Consider the following 10,098-nt stretch of genomic DNA (forward strand, 5'->3'; position numbering starts at 1 on the left):
TCCATGTAGCTTCTGATGTACTTGACTCCCCTATGGAGCCCAGGCTAGCCTCATACTTGAGAAATTCCTACCCAGTCCTCCTCAGTGAACAGGTGACCACACGGGCTGCTTTTAGGCTTTAGATGCATGAGTGACAGGTGTTGTGGCTCACACCTATAATCCTAGCAGTTAGCAGCCTGGGGCAAGAGGGTTGTCAGGTTGTGGCCAGCCTGGACTACATGATGAGCTCTAGTATGCTGAGTCAGACATTGTCACAAATGAGCAAACGAGCTTCATGAGAGGAGCGTAGGCCCTCGGCTGTGCCTGTGGACACTGAGCTGCACTGAGCTGTCCCTTCTTTGGATTTTAGCAGGCATCTCCACATACTGAGGGGAGCAAATCAGCTGAGGGTGTCAGAGTTCAGCTCCTTAAGAACACTGCCCAGCTGCTCAATAACAGACTCTGGATCTTGGGATCAAGTTCCTATTGTTTCCATTTAGGCAACGGTTTTTTCCCTCTCACCAGCAGCTCAAAATATTCTGGCAGAAAAAAAATCATTTCACATGGTTAATTTAAAGATAAGTTGAAAAAAGTAACATAGAAAGTTAAGGGCACAAACAAATGCTTGTCAAACGCTGGTTCTCAGCTGGCTGTTGAGGGTGGTGCCGTTTATCCCTTCAAACAGGAGAGAGTGCTTTTACTTGGAGTGGCTTGAAAGACTCCTCTGTAAGGGCTTTTGCTTCTTCCCCCAAACACAATTAAGAACAGAAATCATTGCTTTCTCTTCTTTATTCATCTAGGAGACGACTATCATGTATCTAAGGTTATTTTAAACAATAAGGATAGTGTTTACTTCAGACAACAAACCCTGTTGAGTTGATTGCAGCATAGGAAAAAAAATCTATAATTAAATGGAGAAGTCTTCATGACTGTGCAAATCAATTTGATCTAAATAAAATCTAGCCCAGGCCAAATACTCAGTGGAGTAGCCAAGCCTTGGAGCCTGTCTGGGTTGACTGAAAGGCTGCTTCCAGTAGAAGAGAGTCTGTAAGTCATCCTGCCTATGTGGGAGGAAGGGCACAGTGCCTCCAGGGTTTCACCTCAGCCTTACTTCAGGAAGGTACTTTCTTCATGGAAACACTCTGTAGAGCCTTCACATACCTGACATCAATGTTTAGCATTGAAGGTCTCACCCCCAGTGTGACCTCTTAGAAGCCTTCTGGGATTACAAAAAAAAAAAAATAAAGAAAGAAAAGGAGAGAAAGGGGGGGGGGGGGGGGGGGGGGGGGGGGGGAGGGGAGGGGAGGGGACACTAAATCCCCATCGTTACCCATCACATATACAAATGATACAACCACAATCCCTTTTATCTAACACAACACACAGTGGCAGCTTATATTTGTGTATTTTCTTCTATTGTGATTTGTCTTTGCCTGTGGTTTCCAATCCTGGGTGACTTTGATTTTATAGTCTAGGGTAAAACTGGGATAGAGCTTTTTTTTTTTTTTCCTTCAAATCCCCTTGTGATTTCTAATGTGCAGCCAGATCTACAAGCCTTGGGTTTACATGTTTATTGAGTCTCTCGTAAAACTAGAATTTAAGTTCCAAGAAAAGAAAGAACTGACTTGTTTTGTTCCCTGGCATCTCAAAGGGTAGGTGGCATGGGGAGACACTCATTTCAGACTTGTGGCCAGACTGACTAACTGAATTGTAATTCTTTTCTGTATCTATTTTTCACAGTGGTCTGTGATTGCCCAGAGAACAAGTTTTATGTCTAGCTCACTCTGCATCAAAAATATGAGTCATCAAGCAAAGCTCATTAGATAACTGGATGGTAAACAAATTGCATTGTGTGCTAAGATGGAGACAGAAACAAATGTAGTTGTTATCCTCAAAGTGCTTGCTGTGTTGTTAAAAGGAGAATGCATGTACAAAATTAATATACACGCCAGAATAAGCTAAATGCTATGATGTAAGAACAGATAATCAGGGAAAAATACTGATTAACAGATAAACAGTAAAAATACTGTTATTTGAGAAATAGCAGAAGAAGCCAGCAGAAGCAACCAGAGAAGGCTTCATGGAAGATGCTTACCCCTGAACTGAGCCTTACAGAACAAGTAGGATCCAGCTCTTTGCAAATGCTGGGCTGTGAGGTGAAATGCAGAAAGGGGAAGTAAGAGAGCCAATCTAGGGGAAGGACAAACCAGTCCTGCTAGAGACCAAGAGGCCCTGACCAAGAGACTGTTATCACCATAGAAACGAGTAGACAGTATTTGGGGGGAGTTGGTTACTTCCATTTCCAAATGCAAGAGGTATTCAGCTTACTGCCACTCAGGTAGCTTGGTGAGGAATATGGAAAATGGTGAGACTGAGGCGGAGTTTTTATAAGTCAAAGTTGAAAGAGGAGAGCGGTAATCACTAGTCATGGCATCTAGCATGGGGAAAGTGGATTCGAGGTGTGAAAAAGGCAGTTGTGAGCACAGTTTAGAACCTGAGCTAGGTTAGATACTCTAGTGAGTGTGTTATGCTTAGAAAGCAGGGAGAGATCAGGTAAGAGAAGTGAACCACACACAACAGTGACTAGAACCGAAGGGAAGAGTGCGAGTTGGGAAGAGGGACAGGAAGAGCCTGACATTCTTTGTCCGAGTTAGTGGAGCTGGGAACCTTCAACAGGTAGGGGAAGCACGGGAGCCAGCAGAGTTTACAGAAGTCAAGCAGAGGCAAGCATGATGGCACGCACCTCTCTTCCCAGTACTCAGAACACTGAGGGAGAAGAAGCCTGAGCTCAAGGCTAGCCTGGGCTATACTGTGAGAACCTATTTCAAACAAAGAAAGAAACAAAGTCAAGGTCGGGCTTTGTTGGGAGTAGATTTTGTTTATTAAGTGAATCGTATAAAGAAAAACTAAAATAAGGTAATAGGTAAGGTAAAATACAGTAATTAAGGAATGAAATGCTGGGCTGATGAGGTGACTCAGCAGGTAGAAGTGTTTGCCACCAAACCTGGCAACTTGAATTCGGTCCTTAGAATACAGAAGACAGGAAGAGAACTGACCCCTGGAAATTGCCCTCAGTCCTCCGCGTGTACACGGTGGCATTTGTGCACACACATAAGTAAATATAGTAAAAAACAATCATTAAAAGTGAAGAAACCCATTATGTAGGAAGGAAAATTATTGTCATCGCTTAAATAAGAGGAGACAGAATAGAGTTGAGGTAGAGGATATACCCTCGCTTTGAAGGAAAGGCAAAGAAAGGACTCAGAATGAATGTAGCTCTGGCGGAGTGCTTGTGCCCTTACCCTCACTCGTATGTTGGAGCCTAACCCTTCGAATAATTGCAGTGGGTTAGAGGAGGAGGGGTCTTTGCAGCCTGTCCTCAGGTCCTGCATAGGACTGATACCCTTATAGAAGAGGGCCTTCAGGAATGTAAGGCCACAAGAGGTCAGCACCAAACACCTATAATCTGCTGGCACCATGATCTCCCATCTCCAGGCTCAGAAACTGGGAGAAATTAATTGCTGTTGTTTATAAATGGCCTCATCTATGGCCATTTGTTATTGTGGTCTGAATGACCTAAGACAAATGAAGACGAACAGAAAATTTGAAGTGGTAAGAATTGAGGAGTCCTATAACGCATGTTAGAAAAAGAGAGGGTTGGCCCAACTAGAAGGAACGAACTGAGTAGGGGTTGGGGCTGTGCAGACTTCCCTGTGAATGCATGAGAGAGTGAAAGTGAATGAGGAAGAAGAGGGGGAGGAAGAGGAGGAAGGGGAGGAGGAAAAGAAGAAAAGAGAGAAGGGAATGAGTGGAGGAAGCTTTCAAGAAACAACCACCTGCTGACAGGGTGGTAAATTTCAAGGAGAAGCCAGCAACCTAGTTTCCAGGTTCTCTGCCTGTCTCAGAGACTTGGCACAGGAGAGATGATTAGGAGAACGCACGCATGATTTGAACTAGGCCAATGATGCAGTTAAGACACTGACTGGTCCTTCTGTCTTCCCACTAAGCAGAAGTCCTATTGCACATACTTGCCTTGCCTAGAGCTAAAAGGCTCCATCTCCCTTATTCAAGCCTCTGCAGTAAAGCTACTTTATAGAAACAGGCAATCACTCAAAGATAACTGAGCATCCTCTGCTGTTGATTGTGTTGTTTGTGCACAAGTGTGTCCATGTTCATATAGGAAGAGGTGTGTGTGTGTGAGTGTGTGTGTATGTGTTTGCCAAAAGGCAGCCCCAGGTTTGTTCCTCAGAAACTATCACCTTGGCTTTCGAGATAGTCTTTCACACCCATGACAGGCATCTCACAATTTCCAGTAACTCCAGTTCCAGAAGATCTGATACCTTGTGGCCTCTGGGTTCACCTGTACTCACATTCACACACACACACACACACACACACACACACACACACACAAATTTTGGAAAAAAAAAACAAATTTTTTTTTTAAGAAGAAGAATCAAATTCAAAATTGGAAAGTATTTGAATGGGCACTTCTTCAAAGAAGATACACTAGTGGTCAAAAGCAAATGAAAAATGAAAATCACTGGGGAAATGTGAATCACATGAGATCTGCTCTCGCAAGATGGGCTAGGGAGTATTCCAGACTCTGTGACCATAGCCAGGAAAATGCAAATCTAATCACAAAGCAATTCCACCTCACCTTAGGGTGGCAATTACCAAAACAAATAAACAAAAAGAATCAACCACAGGCCCTGAGGAAGATGAAGGTGAACTAGAACCTCTGCGCCCTACTGGCGGAGTGCCAAGTTATGTAGCTGCTAGAGGAAACAATATGGTGGCTCCTCAAAAACTGAACACAGAATCCAGGGACTCTACACAGCTATATTCATAGCAGCATTGTTTGTAATAGCCAAAAACTGGTCCAAGTATTCATCAAAGGATGAATGGACAAACAACATGGGGATGGATATATGTTTCTCAACTTAAAAAGGTGGAGATTCTCACGTGTGCTACAACATGGAGACAACATAGAAGATGAATTAAGTTCATCGTGAAACATTGTGTGATTCCATCTCCATCACGACGGTTCTTAATAGGGCCTGAGCTACAGAGAAAAGGAGAGTTATTGTTTAATATTTGCCAACTTTCTGTTTTATAAGATTAAAAAGAATTCAGGGGGTGAACAGTGGCAACACAGCATGTTAATGTGACTATACTTATCCTATGAAACTGCATGCTTAACAGTTACTCAAGTAGGACATCTTGTGATATGAATATTCTTTTACAATAAAGAAATCTCCATGCTCAGAGGCAGTGGCAGAGACTAAGATTAAGCTAACTTCTCCAGATGCCACTACAGAGGGACAAAGTGATGCTTCAGCATCTTTCTGTACCCAGCACTTGCTTATCCACACACATAAGCAAAGGCCACGTCACATAAAACCCTGACTATGTGCTGTTGTGCTTCCTTCACAAGGAAGAAACTAAGGTTCACAAATTCATGTACTGAGTCACAGAGTAAGAAGCAGCGGAAGGATTCAAAGGGACAGCATTTGGTTTCCAGAGTGTGCTCTCGGCACTCTTCTGCGTTCCTTTCTTTTCCTCACACTGATCTTTTGTGAATAGTTTTTCTACTTTTGGACTTAAAAGTTGTAGAATCAGACTCAAAAAGTTATTCAGCTAAAGGCATTACTACATACCCATCACATGAGGCCCAGGGCTGGGCATAAAATAATAAGAGTCATGTTTCCATTCAGTCATTGACCATATGTCAGGAAAACACACACACACCATTAAAATTTCAGTATTTGTTGATGTCCTCTCCAGCCACCAAATACCCTGAGCAAAAGAATGCCTGTTAGTGCTCTGTGTGGCCAGAGCAGTGGGAATAGTCTCCTTCTCCGTTGTAGAAGCACACCCACCCCTCTGTTTCTTGCTTAAGAAAGAATCCTGCCCTCATCCTCACAGATCTGCGGTTGCTCACTCACATTCCGCCTTGAGCTGAAATTCAACAATTAAGGAGGTGTTTTCTGCTGTGCTCAAAACAGGCACCTCTTCATTGTTTTCAGACTGATAGCAGGGGCCCCCTTGACTTTACTATGCCTACTGGCCAAGGTTTCATCACCTCACTCTCCCGTGAGACACATGGGAGGGGTAACGCACATTTTCTAGACATCCCCAAACAAAGCAGGGTGTCAGTATCATCTGCAGAACACAGAAAAGAAAGTCCTGCCATCCATACAGCCCAGAGGCCCAGCTTCCTATTTTATTTAGGGACACACAGCTCGATCACCAGAGTCTAGATCAAGCCTAGGTCTCCATCCAGAAGAATGGTGCTACATATTTCACTTTAGGATGCAATGGGACTTTGGAATCCTGAAACGACTTGCTTTGATTAAATTCAAGAAATCCTTCCCAAGAGCCCCATGGTTACAGCAACTCCTACATGCACTCAGGAAAATAGAAATTTATTTCTTCAGTGTCTGTGAATGCTTCCTGTCTCAGAAAATGCAATTCTACTCCACAAATTCTGAGAAGCTAAATTAATTTTATAAAGGTGACAAAACAAAACAGAATCTCAATTGTGTGGCTTCTTCAACTGACAATGATTTTTATCACAAAAGTACATGCTTTCTCAATTGGTATATTGGGTTGTTAAAAAAAAACTTGTATTTTAATAATTCATGAGTATTCTAACATGTCATTTTATTGTTTTCATTCTGCCACACGAGGCTCTTTCTTTGCTTTGAAAAATTATCTCCTTTTATTATATATAAACAGTAAAAATCATTTAATCAATGCTTTCTTATGCTTAACCACACTTCTGTTGAAGATTTTTTTAAAAATTATGCCACCGTTTATTAAACTGTTTATCCTACATGTTCTGCCAAAGAAAGCCCATAATCTCAGTTCAAGCCCATTAGACCTCTTTATTGCACTTTTACATATAGCATTCATAAACGCGAACGAGTTTCAGATTCATTATCAGTATCCAAAGCTTAAGAAAATGTACAGAATAAAAACTGTGTTCTGATTGCATTACTTCAGTGTACAGCATACACAGACAAGGAAACAAACTAGCTCACTTTGATATTATCTCTGTCTGGAATTAACAATCGCTTTGCTCTAGAGATGGATAAAATCCATACAGGCATAAAATCCATTTACACACCGGTATCCGATTTTCAGCAAGTTACAGGCGAGCCATGGTCCTTTAAATAAGGATGAAACTTTAGGGTAAGACCTACTAACAAATGGTAGCAGCAAAGAGAGGAAGACACTAGTTCCTTAGAGGTAAATACTAGCCCCTCGCTCGCGAAATGCGAGCCTTTGTTGGTAAAAATCTATGTACAAAAGAAACCAACATCCTCACAGCCAAACCACAGACATAATGTTGCAAAGAGTCGGCCCACGAAAATATATACGTAGATGAATGTGCTTAACATCTTTCAGGACTTACACCCCAAAACAAGGGTCTGCCACGCTCTGGTGCCCAGACTGCAGCTTCGCAGCCCAGCTGACTGCAACTCAGCGCTGCCGGACTGCAGAGCCAGCTAAGCAAACCACTTCTTACATTCCGCTTGTTTTCCTAAACACTGAGGGTGGCTCCCCACACCCCGAACAAAATGTGTCACAAATCTGACCATCATTCTCGAAAAAAAAAACTAAAATCTCATCTTAATCATTTTCCCCCAAGTCCGAAACAATGTCCCTCGCTTCCCTAAGAAATCCACCCTAAAACCCACAGGCACGGTTTTCTCGTCTCAATTCAAAAGGAGCTACACGGAAAACGTGTCCTTTACCTTGCTTGGCTCCGGAGGCTTGGTTAGAGAGCAGCTTCCCCTGGCGGAGCAGATGGGTGGTGAGCTCGGCCCGCCCAGCTTAGCCCAGCCCAACCCAGCCCAGCCCAGCCCAGCCCAGCCCAGCCCAGCCCAGCCCTGCCCAGCCCAGCCCAGCCCAGCCCAGCCCTGCCCAGCCCAGCTCAGCTCAGCCCTGTAGGAGTTGCCCACCGAGAGGCGTCGAGTGTCTGTCTGTACAGCAGCCGCTGAAGCCCAAGCCTGAGTCCCCACCCAGCTTTGTCTTCAATCATCATTTCTACAGGAAGCAGCGCATCTCCCACTTCCTCCTCTCTTAAGTATCGGGTAGCAAGCCAGCTTTCTTGTTTGCTTCTCCCTCAACTTCAGGCTTCCTCTTACGTGGCTTTGTCTGCTGCTGATGGTAATTTGGCTCTAATCCCCTGGACCCCTTTGTTCCAGCGCCTCTCCATCCCCACCTCCCTACTGCACTGTCTTCTCCGTCCCTATCTCATCTCCCAACAGTGTCCACACAATGCCTCAGTGGGTCTCCTCACACCTAAACTGCTTTCTCATTCTGAACTGAAGCTACTGGTTTTTATTGGGCCGGCGGTAGGCTCTGGTCCTGAGATTCCAGGCCAGCCAGCAGCTCCTTCTGATTTATGGCCTATCTGCATTCCCAGGCAGTTTGCAGCTTCTTGCTGCCGAGTTTTTCCTTTGTGACCAACCTTCCCGGAGCTTCATTTCCCCACGGTCTCCCTACCACTGAGATTTTATTTAACCCATACGCTTAGAAAATAATGGTCCCACAGGACTTCTGGGATGTGGGAGCTAAGCCATGTCCTGCAATGCCAAGATAGTCCTAGCAGTGGGAACGGTCTGAGAAGAGTGTGAATGAAGGGAGTGGGGGCAAGGGTGTGTGTGTCTGAATGGCCCGGATTCCCAGCCCAGACATAGACCCCCTCCTCAACCACCCAGGTAATATTGGTAGGACTGAGGAGCCTCCTTTGCCCTTTGTTTCAGAAGATAGGATGGTGTTGTGGATAAAGAGAACCCACTGGCTGGCTGTCCACCAGAGTTAGAATCTGAGCTGTCATTCCTGCCAGTGAACTTAGACAAATGACTTAATTTCTATGCGCCTCAGTTTCCCCACTTGCAAAAATCATACCATATTTCACAGTGAAAAATCTGAGAACTAAGAAAGACCAGACAGACACATGGTGCTTCAAATAGTTCCGGGAACAGAGAAAATACTTAGTTACCTACTAGCAGATATTATTTACAAGAGATTGAAACTCAGGTGACAAGTGGCCTGGACAGGAAATAGCTGGTGGGAGAGCAGTGTTTGCTCCTCCTGGCTTCCCCCACAGCTATGTTCACAGCTGAGCCCTGACTCTTGTGGTAACAATTTACCCCAGGCTTGAGTTGTTCTTTCTCTGGATTAAGGAAGCACTTTGGGGGAAGCTACAGTTTAAACCCCAGCAGGGAGGTGAGACGGGAGTTCTTGTTCCTAAAGAGAGGTGATGAGTGGCAGCTCACATCTGCAGTTTCAGTACTGTAGCCTGAGACAGCAGAATCACTTTGAGTTCAAGGTTCCCCTGGGTTACATGGTGAGACCCTGTCTCAAATGTAAATAATAAATCCATCCTCTCTCAGAAGCCAGGCCTGGAAAGCTACCCTTCTCAATCACCAGAAGTAATCTGCAACTGTATTTTTAAGGTCTTGTCCTATCTTCATTCACCGGGAGGGAATCTGACAGGAAAATCTAGAATTGATGCAGGCTCATCAGCTGCACCTTCCTCACACACCCTGGGGACTACCGTAGCGTGTCATCCTGGCAGGCACAGAATTCAATCTCAGTCTCGGTGAAATGTTCTCAGACAATCCCAAGATCCCTTTTGTTTTGATTTCAAGTTCCATGAAATTTCTCAGAAATCTTTTTATTGTAAGGGACCCTGATGCTAACCTGAACCCTGCTAACATCTGAAAATTGTAAAAGAAAGTTGTTTTGTTTGTTGTTCGTTCTTTTGTTTGTTTGTTTGTTTGTTTGTTCGAACTAAAGCTGAGGAGCCCCTTCTGAAGTAACAACAAATAGAAGTGCTGTGCCAGAGGAGGGGTCCGCTGAGGTCCAGTGGAGCGCGTGCGCGTGCGTGCGTGTGTGTGTGTGTGTGTGTGTGTGTGTGTGTGTGATGCTAAGCCTAAGAAAAAAAGTTTTTAAAGGTCTCTAAAGTTTGGGAAAATTATAAAAACAAGACTTTGGTCATTTTTAAACCAGCTGAATCTAGCATTAGCTGTGGATTCAAATAGATCTTTACTTTTCCCTCTCTCTCTCTCTCTCTCTCTCTCTCTCTCTCTCTCTCTCTCT

General features: G+C 44.1%; 1 protein-coding gene across 4 annotated transcripts in view; it reads right to left on the reverse strand.

The window, feature by feature from the left end:
* Positions 1 to 8,041, reverse strand: part of Gng2 (G protein subunit gamma 2) — a 98,265-nt gene extending 90,224 nt beyond the window's left edge. Inside the window, exons 1-2 of one of the 4 annotated variants that reach the window (XM_028758600.1) lie at positions 7,950 to 8,002; positions 7,743 to 7,782 (exon numbers count right to left, since the gene is read on the reverse strand). The gene's annotated coding sequence lies outside the window, so the exon portion shown is untranslated. Of the gene's footprint in view, positions 1 to 7,742; positions 7,783 to 7,949 lie in introns of all 4 variants that reach the window. The other 3 variants (XM_028758597.1, XM_028758601.1, XM_028758598.1) reach the window with 3 other exon arrangements.
* Positions 8,042 to 10,098: the final 2,057 nt, after the last annotated feature.

Source organism: Grammomys surdaster, unplaced genomic scaffold, assembly GCF_004785775.1.
Source record: "Grammomys surdaster isolate TR1022 unplaced genomic scaffold, NIH_TR_1.0 126198, whole genome shotgun sequence".
Classification (NCBI taxonomy): domain Eukaryota; kingdom Metazoa; phylum Chordata; class Mammalia; order Rodentia; family Muridae; genus Grammomys; species Grammomys surdaster.